General features: G+C 42.8%; 3 long non-coding RNA genes across 3 annotated transcripts in view; 1 reads left to right on the plus strand and 2 right to left on the minus strand.

The window, feature by feature from the left end:
* Positions 1-12,556, minus strand: part of LOC310844417 — a 205,400-nt gene that overhangs the window by 68,970 nt on the left and 123,874 nt on the right. The window lies entirely within an intron of this gene.
* Positions 155-9,485, minus strand: LOC310844423. The gene is made up of 2 exons (XR_014564112.1): positions 9,354-9,485; positions 155-261 (listed from the first exon to the last, which is right to left on the minus strand). It is a non-coding gene; the product is annotated as an uncharacterized lncRNA (long non-coding RNA).
* Positions 9,549-11,321, plus strand: LOC310844413. Its single transcript, XR_014564102.1, has 2 exons — positions 9,549-9,986; positions 10,649-11,321. It is a non-coding gene; the product is annotated as an uncharacterized lncRNA (long non-coding RNA).

Here is a 12,556-nt window from a genome sequence, read left to right on the forward strand (position 1 = left end):
TTCTCGCCTCCTCCTCTTCCTCTTCTTCCTCCTCCCATGCCTTCCTTTCTTTGCAAACTCCTGGCACAGGCATCCACTGCCCTGCCCATCTCCCCCTCCTCCCCTCCAGGAACCCCTCCGGTATACAGCACTGTCAACCCAAACACATGATAAATTGCCCTGTCAAAACAATTCATTCAGGGACCAATTAATTCCACAGAAATGAACCAGGAACCATCAGTTGCTGAAAAACTCCAAGTGCAGAGAGCGAGGAGACTTGCTCTGTAAGTGAGAAAGCAAACGGGGAAAGGAGGAGGAGGAGGAGCAGAGAGAGGGAGAGAGAGAAGGCTTGGGAAGTTAGTCTGACAGAAATTGGTCATTTAATGCTTAAGTGCACTGTAGACAGCCCCTGTCATAGCAGCCAACATGGTAAGAACTCCCCCTGTGCTTTATTTATTAATTATATGTAACAGCAAGGGGGACACGTCACTGTCTCCATGTGGACTCGTCACCTTTACTGCTTATTGTCCCACAGCATTCAGGCAAAGGGAATGCAGAAAGAAGTCTGCAGAATTAAATGGAAGCTGAAGGGTCGAGCGTTGAGACCAGGGCTGATCTAGAGAAGTTCTCCCTGCCCTCCCCGGCCATTGTGGGCTACTTACAGATAGGCAGGAGTAGGTGAAGAGTGTCTTAACCAGCTTTCCCCAAACTGGTGCCCTCCAAAATGTTGTTGGACTACAAGTTCCATCAGCCCCAGCCAACATGGCCACTGGTTGGGGGATGATGGTGTAGGATGTGAAACACAAGAGCAGTCAAGTACAACATTCCTAGAGTGAACATGTTTGCACATGGGAAGGAATGTTTGTCCAGGAGGCAGGTAAACTTCCTGTTTCCTTCTGGGCTGGGACAGACTTCCTCTGCATGTGACTGGAGGTGGGTGTGGCCTCACCTGTGCAGGTAATGACAAAAAGCACAGGGCAGGGCAGCCATCTCTCTCTCTTTCACCACATGCATCGAAGAAACAACATCTACTAAGCCAAAAATGCCCTCTTGGCTTCCAGCCAAGAGAGGACAAAGGGACTGTCTTCTTACGAGATAGATTCCAAGTGTATGTTACTTCATTAAGCTAAGTCTGCCTTCTGGGATCTGATTGTGAACAGAATGTGAGTAAACTCTTTTTATACTTTTGTAAAAGACTGTGTCGTCTCTTATATTTTATGAGGGAATAAGGGGAAATTACCAGAATAGTTATTATAGAGGCTTTAGTGAGCCTGAGCAAACGCAGCCGTTGCAAAGCTTAAAATAAAGGGGAATGTTACTCTGCTGAAATTGTGGAACTTGTTAACACAAGTTGGATAAGGATATAATCAGACAATATATCCTCTCCTGCATCCCTGAACATTCCCACAGATGGGAGTTGTAGTCTAAAGTTCATGTTGCAGAAGTCTGGTCCAAACCAACTTTTCAACCCACCCCAGGTAATTCCCAGCTATCGGCCGCACTATTTCACAAGGGCATGAACATGCTCATCGCAAGGAGCAGGGCTCAGACACAGAGCCTTCCTTGTTAATTAGATTGTGCAACTTGGGATCCTACCGGAGTCCAAGATGTGTTGCATAAATTTCCAAAGGTTTTTTTTTAAAAAAAAATCTATTTCACATTTTATTGTATTGTTTTCCTGCTTTGTTGTTTGCCACCCTGGACTCCTTTGGGAGGAAGGGTGGGGCAGAAGTAATAGTAATATTAATTCTTTATGGTCTTGAACCTGAACTGGTGGTGGTGGAGTCACGCAACCTGAGAAAACAATGGTTGTACGCCATTCATTCATTCACAAATGTTGCAATTATTATTTGTAAAAGGTAAAGGTAAAGGGACCCGACCATTAGGTCCAGTCGTGGATGACTCTGGGGTTGCAGCGCTCATCTCGCTTTATTGGCCAAGGGAGCCGGCGTACAGCTTCCGGGGCATGTGGCCAGCATGACTAAGCCACTTATGGAGAACCAGAGCAGCACACAGAAACGCCGTTTACCTTCCCGCCGGAGCGGTACCTATTTATCTACTTGCACTTTGACGTGCTTTCGAACTGCTAGGTTGGCAGGAGCTGGGACAGAGCAATGGGAGCTCACCCCGTCACGGGGATTCGAACTGCCGACCTTCTGATCGGCAAGTCCTAGGCTCTGTGGTTTAACCCACAGCACCACCCACGTCCCACATTATTTGTATTACTAATTGATTAAATTTTGATACTTCATCTAAGGATCATAGGGCGGTTTGCAATAGAAAAACACAAAAATACGTACCATAGTAACAAACAAAAACAATGCCACTACCACCACCCCAATTGTAATAACAATTGCTTCCGAGTGTGCTGTATTTCTGGAATACAGTTACTGCCTGAATCTCCTTTTTGTCTGGCAATTGTAGCTGAAGCAGAATTAGGAGCCCAGGCTGCTAACAAACACCACCAGGAACAGAAACAGCTAGTATGAGATCCCAGGAAAGACACTTACAAAGATCATAGCTCTAGTTGGTCTAGTAAGTGGGTGAACCAGTAATCTTTAGGCTCTCTCAGAAGAAATGGCAGCCAGCACTCTCACGTGTTCATTTTCCCCTCTGTCCATTTCAAATGCAACATTTCCTTTTCAACTATCACATTTTGAATCTGAGGAGGGGGGAATCACTGAGATTTCAGTATTTAATATTGGAGCAGCGATGAAAGCAGCAATATTCATATTGCAGAGGCAAGCTCCGAATTTTCAGACTTAGTGTATTTTTCGCTCTATAGGACGCACCCGACCATAGGACGCACCTTGTTTTAGAGGGGGAGAACACGAAAAAAAATCTCCCCCTCTCTGCTCAGTGCCCCTTCAGCAAAGCAGAAGGAGAAACAGAGCCCCTTTCCATTTCTCCTCCCGCTTGGCTGAAGGGGCGCTGCGCAGCTCTCCCTCTCTGCTGAAGCCAGGAGAGTCTTGCTCTCCCGGCCTCAGCAAAAGGAACCTGAAGCCTCTGGAGCACAGCGGGAACTCGCGCTATCCCTGAAGCTATCCCTGAAGCCTGGAGAGCGAGAGGGGTTGGTTCGCACCCACCCCTCTGGCTCTCCAGGCTTCAGCGAAAGCAACACGAAGCCTCCAGAGCATGGAGGGAGCCAAGGAGCCTGCATTCGCTCCATAGGACACACACACATTTCCCCTTAATTTTTGGAAGGGGAAAAAGTGCGTCCTATAGAGTGAAAAATACGGTACATCTCAGGTCTCAGCTTTTAAAAAATGACAAAGATGAAATTCAGATCTACTAAATCTGAACTTCCTGCAGAAATGGATTTCGTATTTTCAGCGTATGGTGTGCCGGGAGCAAATGCTGCATGTTGGTTTTCATAAAAACAATGCTAGAACGGATTTTGCTACTACCCAGGTATTTTGACACCTGGTTGAAAAGCAGCACATGACCCTATCAGGCCTGCGAGGCGTTATGCGACTTACAGATTGTCAATGGATATGCATGACTGCATGGCTTGGAAAACTGCATTTGCTAAGAATCAAAGCCACCCTACCAGCTCAAACCAATAAAAAAAAAACCTATTGCAATAAAATATAATTGTATACCATCTATACCAGGGTCAGCAAACTTTTTCAACAGGGGGCTGTTCCACTGTCCCTCAGACATTGTGGGGAACCAGACTATATTTTTTTTGGGGGGGGGGATGAACAAATTCCTATGCCCCACAAATAACCCAGAGATGCATTTTAAATAAAAGGACACATTCTACTCATGTAAAAACACACTGATTCCCAGACCGTCCACAGGCCGGATTTAGAAGGCGATTTGCCTACCCATAATTTGCAAGGTACAGTGGTACCTCAGGTTAAGTACTTAATTCGTTCTGGAGGTCCGTACTTAACCTGAAACTGTTCTTAACCTGAATCACCACTTTAGCTAATGGGGCCTCCTGCTGCCACTGCGCCGCCAGAGCACGATTTCTGTTCTCATCCTGAAGCAAAGTTCTTAACCTGAAGCACTATTTCTGGGTTAGCGGAGTCTGTAACCTGAAGTGTATGTAACCTGAAGCATATGTAACCTGAGGTACCACTGTATTTCTGTTGGTTTTGAACAATGAGTAGTACACATCCTTGCTGCATCTGGAAGATTTATGATAAGCTGAGGGTCGACTTCTTGTTTTTATTATTTTACATAACAGAGTAAAGTTGATTTTGAGTTAGCCTTTAGAGCCTGGGGTGTTATGATACGTTTCATTTAATTGAAGCTCTCCTTTAGGTTTATATACATTAAACTAGATGGTAAATTATTGAATATCCATGGCCCTTCTTGCTCCTAAGTTTGTAAATTTAGAACTGTATCCCAATTTTTTTTCCTTGAAACAGATTGGCTCTAGTTCTAGTTGCCTATGATGTAAAGAGCATGTTTTATCCTAATCAGATTTTGTGTCTTGTGGTTTGTTGTTCATATTTCGACATTTGTCTTGTTGACCATGCTTATCTAATAAGTAATTTAGTGTCAATGAGCTAGAAAATATTGAAAAATTGGAGGTCAATCACCTTTCATAAAAGCCTCTACTTCAGCTTTCACTACTTTGCACACTGTTAGTAGAGCTGGTAGTAGAATAAAGTTGTGTATCCTAGTTCTAGTAAATTCATTCTACAGTAGCCTTCTTTTGTTTTGTTTTTTTTAAAAAAATAATATTTATTAAAGTTTTAAAGGTTACAAAAAGAAAAAAGAGAAAACACCCAGTTAAGCAAAAACAAGACAATACATCACAATACGTAAAAAGGGGGGGGGGGGAGAAGAAAAAACAGAAAAATACAAACAATTAAAAAAAAACAAATCAAACCTTCCCATAACTTATCTTTCATTTGCTTGTTTCCTTGACCTTCTCACACCTCCCTTTTTTGTATTCTAGTTCAGTTAGCTATTTCAGCAAATCCTTTCCATCTTTGTTTTTGTCCTAATAATTTCTTAATATAATGTAACTTAACATTCTCTCCTTTCACCAATTAACAATCTATTTTTACTTAATCCTTTATAGCATTTCTGCTAAAACCACATAACTTCATTCCAGCATCCTTCTAACATTCCTTAATTTTACAATGTTTCTGTAAATAAACTTTAAATTTCTTCCAATCTTCTTCCACCGACTCTTCTCCCTGGTCTCGGATTCTGCCAGTCATTTCCGCCAGTTCCATGTAGTCCACCACCTTCATCTGCCATTCTTCCCGGGTGGGTAGATCTTGTGTCTTCCAGTACTTTGCAATAAGTATTCTTGCTGCTGTTGTAGCATACATAACGAAAGTTCTATCCTTCTTTGGCACCGATTGGCCAACCATGCCTAGGAGAAAGGCCTCTGGTTTCTTCAGAAAGGTATATTTATATTTCATTTCATTATAGATCATCTCCCAGAAAGTCTTAATCCTTGGGCATGTCCACCAAAGGTGAAAGAATGTACCTTCAGTCTCTTTACATTTCCAACATTTATTATCGGGCAAATGATAAATTTTTGCAAGCTTGACTGGCGTCATGCAGTAGCCTTCTTTTGACATGGTTACCCACGACTTGGAAAACTTGTCACTACTTGACAAATGGACTGCAGTTGTGAGAGGTGAAACTAGGGTGGTGTACAGGTCCCAAGATTCACCTTGCATCTGTGCATTTTTAAACATTCCAATCTGTTCCCAGATCACTTTATGCTCACTTTGCTTTGATCTGCAATTTGGGTTCCAAGCTCCTCTGTGGAAAACAATTCTCTCTGGTCCCCATTTACTATAATAGGGAAGCTAACATTGGCTATAATTTTCCCCATCGTGGCCAAAGTGGATGAAATTTACAGGCATAGGAGCCGCCGTCAGAGTGGATTAAGCCTGCCAAATTGCAGACAAATAGATCCAGCTGCTTTTTTGTGGGGGAAAGTAAAGTAAAAGAGATTCGCTTTCCTAATACTTTGTGTATGCTGTCTTTTGCCCTTCCCTACTTTACGATAATGAAGAGATCATTGATTCTTCCCCATATTTATTTTAAAGTTTGCAGCTTTACATCAGTCTTCGCTCTCCACTACTTCTTTGTGTTCTGTGTTAGACCTTGTGTTTGATTTTGTTGTTGTTGTTGCAGCAGAGTAACCTGGAATTTTAAAATAAACTTAAATTAAGCTTCTACTTTTTTTAAAAAAAACCAAAATGCTCCTGTGCTTTAATTAAAAAAATTATAATACAGACATTGTCAGTGCTCCACTTATTTCAAAGCTGAATTTTGCAAAGCCCATAGACATAGAGAAATATAGCAATACAGGAAAATATAGAACTGTTCAACGCAGAAAAGTACAGATATAGAGCAACAGATAAAGACTTTGTCCCTGCTTCGACTCAGAAAGGGGGTTGTTGACATTGTACTTTGATTTGGGAGGGGACCCCCAAATCATCTCAATTTGCCTTATTCAGCCCCCACACAAGGTTAATGTACACCTCTAGCTGAAACTATTATCAATTTTGGGTATAGTTTTATTGGCCAGCCTTGCCATTCTTGGTGGTCACTAGGGTCCTTTTATGTTTTCAAGAGTTGTAGGACACCATGAAGAGACCATGAATAGTATATCTACTACTGTGGGCAAGAATCCCGTAAAAGAAATGGAGTGTCCCTCATAGTCAACAATAGAGTGGCGAGAGCTGTACTGGGATGCAATCTCAAAAATGATAGAATGATCTTGATACGAATCCAAGGCAGACCTTTTAACATCACAGCAATCCAAGTTTATGCACCAACTACTGGTGCAGAAGAAACTGAAATTGACCAAGTCTATGAAGACTTACAACACCTTATAGAAGTGACACCAAAGAAGGATGTTCTTCTCATTATAGGGGATTGGAATGCTAAAGTAGGGAGTCAAGAGATAAAAGGAACAACTGGCAAGTTTGGCTTGGAGATCAAAACGAAGCAGGGCAAAGGCTAATAGAGTTCTGTCAAGAGAACAAGCTGGTCATCACAAACACGCTTTTCCAACAACACAAGAGACGACTCTACACATGGACATCACCAGATGGGCAGGATCAAAAAATGAAGACAGAAGTACCTGGCATGCTCTGGTCCATGGGGTCACGAAGAGTCAGACACGACTAAACGACTAAACAACAACAACAACAACAACAAATGAAGAGAAGAATCTCCTGCAGATGCCAATTTGGTTGGTCCCTGTGAACCCCAGGGATGGGAAAAGACAGGTTCGGGGTCAATTTCCTTCCGGGACATTCAGGAAACCTTCCAGTGGTGCTACCCTGTCACCAGCCAAAAAGATAATTCCCTCCTTGCCTCCCACAGGGTTGCAGTGTCACAAAACAGTGCACCTGAAATGAGTAGCTCCAGCTGGCTTCTTTACACTTTGTCCATTATCATCAGCAATGAAGGCTTTACTGCTGGAACTTAACTCATGCATTTGCTAAGAATGTATGAGGCAGAACCAAAATTCAGCTTGCAATTCTGTACCGTAGATCCATTAAAAGTCAATGGGCCAGCCCCTCAGCTTGATGTAGTTATATGTGACAGCAGCTGAGACTCTTTGCTCAGTGCGACGGGCTCTGCGGCCCACTGAGCTAACTTTGCCAACTCGAACCCTGGGCTGTTCTCCTTGCCTGGGAGTGCTTTCCTAAGCAATACTAAGACTCTCTTTTTTGCTCCCAACAAGTTTTCCTCTCTGTGGCTGATGTGGTGTATACTGTAAGCAGCCATCTTTAGTCTGCACGAAATAGAGCTATTTTAGATTATCTGGTGTCTGTTCATTTTCAGGTTCCTGTGAATAAACCTTTAAATATATATATATATATTTAAAATAAATATATATAATAAAAATTATATAAATATTTTTTTAAAAATAATAATATGTTTTCCACAAAATTACAAATATGAAAAAAGACAAAAGAAAAGAAAAAAGAACACACAAAAAGGATAGAAAATACAAAAAAGAATAAAAAGACAATTAAAAACATTTCAATCTTACCATGTCCTGTCTTTCATTTACTTATTTCCATGACCTCCTCACGCCTCCCGTATTTGTATTCTAATTCAATTAAATATTCCAGCAAATCCTTCCAACTTTGTTTTTATCCTAATAATTTGTCTTAACATATTAGAATTTTACCTTCTCTCTTTCACCAATTCATTTTTACTTAATCCTTTATATCCTTTCTACTAAAACCACATAATTTTCCCCCAACATCTTTCTAACATTCCTCAATTTTGCAATATTTCTGAAGATAAACTTTAAATTTCTTCCACTCTTCTTCCACCAACCTGTGAACAAACCTGTTCACAAAGATGCCATTAAAAGCTGCAGTTCCCCATATGCCCCCCATATCTCTGCCACTGTGTCCATATCAAAAAGGTGGTTGCCTTTAATTTAATTTCAGTTTTTAATGCCTGTTACATATGCCTAGTATTCAAAGATCATGCTCACCTTTCAATAAAGTTTGCATGGCATACTGAGAAAAAGAAAGATACAGTGAAAGTTTATTTTCCAGAAGACGGACTCAGGGATGCAATTACAGTGGTACCTCGGGTTACATACACTTCAGGTTACATACGCTTCAGGTTACAGACTCCGCTAACCCAGAAATATTACCTTGGGTTAAGAACTTTGCTTCAGGATGAGAACAGAAATCATGCTCCGGCGGCACAGTAGCAGTGGGAGGCCCCATTAGCTAAAGTGGGTGCTTCAGGTTAAGAACAGTTTCAGGTTAAGAACGGACCTCCGGAACAAATTAAGTACTTAACCCGAGGTACCACTGTATTAAAAAAGACAACAAAACGAACTGGACGCTTTGGCAGGTTTTGAATAAACATTCACAAATTTATTAGTTGAACATACGATAGATAAAGTAAGAGTATGTACAATTTTATAACGTGCAGAAAACAAGATTTGTAAGAAAAATCAGGGAGGGGAGCTGAGGGAAGTCCTTGGTGGGAGGGAGAGGGAGGGTTGAGGGGGGGAATAAAGGGGGGGAAATAATGTAATTGATTAAATAAATGAACGAATTAAATACTTAACTTGAGGTATCACTGTATATACTTTTTCCTAGTCGTGAGCCTCATTCTGCAGTTATGGAAAACACTTGTAGCTCTTTAATGTATCGATCCTTTTAGATCAGGGTTTCCCAAACTTGGGTCTCCAGTTGTTGTTAGACTACAACTCCCATCATCCCTAGCTAGCAGAACCAGTGATCGGGGATGATGGGAACTGTAGTCCAAAAACAACTGGAGACCCTGTTCTAGATGCTTGCACCTCCTTAAATGGTGCAGATTCACGCAAATGGCATTTCATGCAAATAGCCCAATGGTGATCAGATAGGGGATGAGACAGAGAGAGCACAGAAGAAGCTAACCTTTTCTGGCACTGAGGTTCCCTCCAAGGACTGCATGACACATCGCTTGCACTCACACTCCTCACAAACGTTTTGTCAATCGGCAGAAGGGTGGAGGGGGTTTCTTCTTAATTGCAGTGCTGTGTTGGGGTGCTAAGGAGGAAGAGGGTATTAACGGAGGAATCTGAGGGCTTCCTTGGACAAAAACAAAGACACCAACCAGGATAACTTGGAGCAAAACAGCAGCCTGTAGGCTTGGCCTTTATTGAATACTGTCGCAACAGGATTCCCACCCGCAACAAGATGAAGCAAAATGGAAGTCCAGAACAACAAAAGACCCCAACTTTTATTAGTTACTAATCCCCCAAACTACACCCCTAAGACTACATCACAACTACATCACAAAAAAGGAGGGGTTGAGGGAGGAGTTGTGGAAGTAACCTGAGTATCTTGTCACCTGGCTGGTTCCTCCTCTCCCCCTCCCCATGAGTCATTTCCAGAGGACAAAAGGGAGTTGGCAGTTTCCTGCCCCCAGAGGGAAGATCTGATCATTGTCCTTTGTTCCGGTCCATGTTGAATCCACTCCCATATGCAAGTCCTTTGTGACCTGGATGGTCTTCTGTCTGGGACCATCAAGGTTGTCATGCCAACTGGGTAGGGCTCCTGTGTATGTGCTGGTATGGTTAAGGGATTATGGCCATCCTGTATCAAACCATCCCCCTTTGATAGTCCTTCCTTCATGGAGTGAAATAAAAGTGGACAGGTGTAAATCCTATGTATGGTTGATTTACTATGAATTTACAACAGAAACGTCGCGTATGTCGTGTTTGTGTGTGTGGTGTTTGTACAAACTGAATGATTTGGGGGGTGGGGTTCTTGCAACAAGGGAAAGCTCTCTTCTTAGGGAACTGGAAGAAGCCATTCAATCCCCGCCCCAGCTGGGCTTTCCAAGAGTTCAACCAAGAACTCTCACATCCTACAGCTGAAGTAGGGAGTTTGTAGCCCTCCAGATACTGCTGAATATCAACTCTCACCCATGCTGGATGGAGCTGATGGGAGTTGCAGCCCAACAGCAGCTTCTCCCCTCCTGCCCTATAGCAAGACTCTCGCCCCTAACCCCAAAATCAGGGAAGGCACCCCCAGTACACTACAACTCCCATCATCCCTAGGTAACAGGACCAATGGTCAGGAATGATGGGAACTGTAGTCCCAAAACATCTTGAGGGCCGAGTTTGGGGGTGCCTGGTATCAATGATAGGAAGAGGGCTCTCCACCCTGCATTAATTTGTTTTTACTTCTCTCTCATTTCTCCCCAGAGCGGATTCCTTACCTAGCTCTTCCTTAAGACAGACACCTGCACAGATATTAGCAACAGCACTTAAAGTTGATGCTTCTTTTTTCCCCCAAAGGGTGAAACTCTACAGAGATTGCGACAGCGCATGTTCCCCTCCCAGCGCACCACTCCCCTCTGAGGTCTTTTTTTCCCTGTGACTGAGAGGAAAACTCCCTGCAGTACCGTTATGTGCTGAAATGTTTTTTAATTATCTCTGGAAAGTATGGACTGTGTATCATCATTAACTGGACTAAACAGTGACGGTCAGTGAGGCAGGTACCAGTAAACGGAGCAATTAACAGCCAGGGGAGAGAAGTATATTCAATCTGAAAGCTTTCTTTCTCAATCCATCTCCACTCATCACCCAAAGTGCTGAGCAGCGGACTTTTACTTTCAATTACATTAATCAGGTTAATTCCAAGTTAAAGTCAACATTTTAATCAAGAAGCAGCAAACTCAAGACAGAAGAGTAGAAGGCAGAGGAGAAGAGAGGAGGCGAGGAAAGGAAGAAAGTTCCATTGAAGTAGCACAATATTGGAAGTCCTGAGAATAACAAAAGTAAATAAAAAATGTCAGCCTGCCGCCCCCCCCCCCCAGCTGCAATTAAACTACTGCCACCAATTCAAGCTCCATCTTGAATGTGGTATTTCAAAATATCCATGATGCACAGTGTCATTCCTGTTCCACGAGTTCATTCCTTGCATCTTCACTATCACGATGCATCGCCATATAACACCTAAGTTAGGCAAACTAAGGCCCAGGGGCTGGATCCGGCCCAATTGCCTTCTCAATCCAGCCCGTGGACGGTCCAGGAATCAGCGTGTTTTTACATGAGTAGAATGTGTGCTTTTATTTAAAATGCATCTCTGGGTTATTTGTGGGGCCTGCCTGTTGTTTTTACATGAGTAGAATGTGTCCTTTTATTTAAAACGCATCTCTGGGTTATTTGGGGGTTCATAGGAATTGGTTCTTTTAAAAAAAGTAGTCGGCCACCCCACAAGGTCTGAGGGACAGTGGACCGGCCCCCTGCTGAAAAAGTTTGCTGACCCCTGGCTTAAGACATGCACCATTCACCAAGCATGGCAGAAAATACATACAAAGGAAGCTGTCTCGTACTGAGTCAGACCATTGGGCCACAAGCTCAGAACTGCCTTCACTGAAGGCACACGCAAACTCGTTTGTCCCGTGAGTTTGAGTCCCAGGTCCAAGAGGTTCTTTCAACCAACTCAGGAAAACCCGCAGTTTGCTGCTGAATCAGAATGCATATACCGAAAGACCAGGCAAAATTGTTTATGTAAGTAACCACACCCTCCAGAATGCTATTTGCCCAGAGGTGGAAGGAGGGTACTGCCCCAACAAAGGAAGAATGGCAAGTAAAGTTAATGGACTATGCAGAAATGGCAAAACTCACAGGAAGATTAAGAAATCATGAAAAAATAACTTTCAGCAAAGAATGGGGGAGATATGTGGATTATTAAAAAAATTATTGAAAACAATTAAATACATTAGCAGGGCTAATTTAAAAGCAAGTACAGTGGTACCTCGGGTTACATACACTTCAGGTTACATACGCTTCAGGTTACAGACTCCGCTAACCCAGAAATAGTACCTTGGGTTAAGAACTTTGCTTCAGGATGAGAATAGAAATTGTGCTTCGGCGGCGTGACGGCAGCAGGAGGCCCCATTAGCTAAAGTGGTGCTTCATGTTAAGAACAGTTTCAGGTTAAGAACAGACCTCCGGAACAAATTAAGTCCTTAACCCGAGGTACCACTGTAGAAATGGAGGCAGTGGGAGATTTTACTTTCTTGGGCTCCATGATCACTGCAGATGGTGACAGCAGTCACGAAATTAAAAGACGCCTGCTCCTTGGGAGAAAGGCGATGGCAAACC

The sequence above is a fragment of the Podarcis gaigeae genome, assembly GCF_964106915.1.
Source record: "Podarcis gaigeae genome assembly, chromosome: 5".
Taxonomy (NCBI): domain Eukaryota; kingdom Metazoa; phylum Chordata; class Lepidosauria; order Squamata; family Lacertidae; genus Podarcis; species Podarcis gaigeae.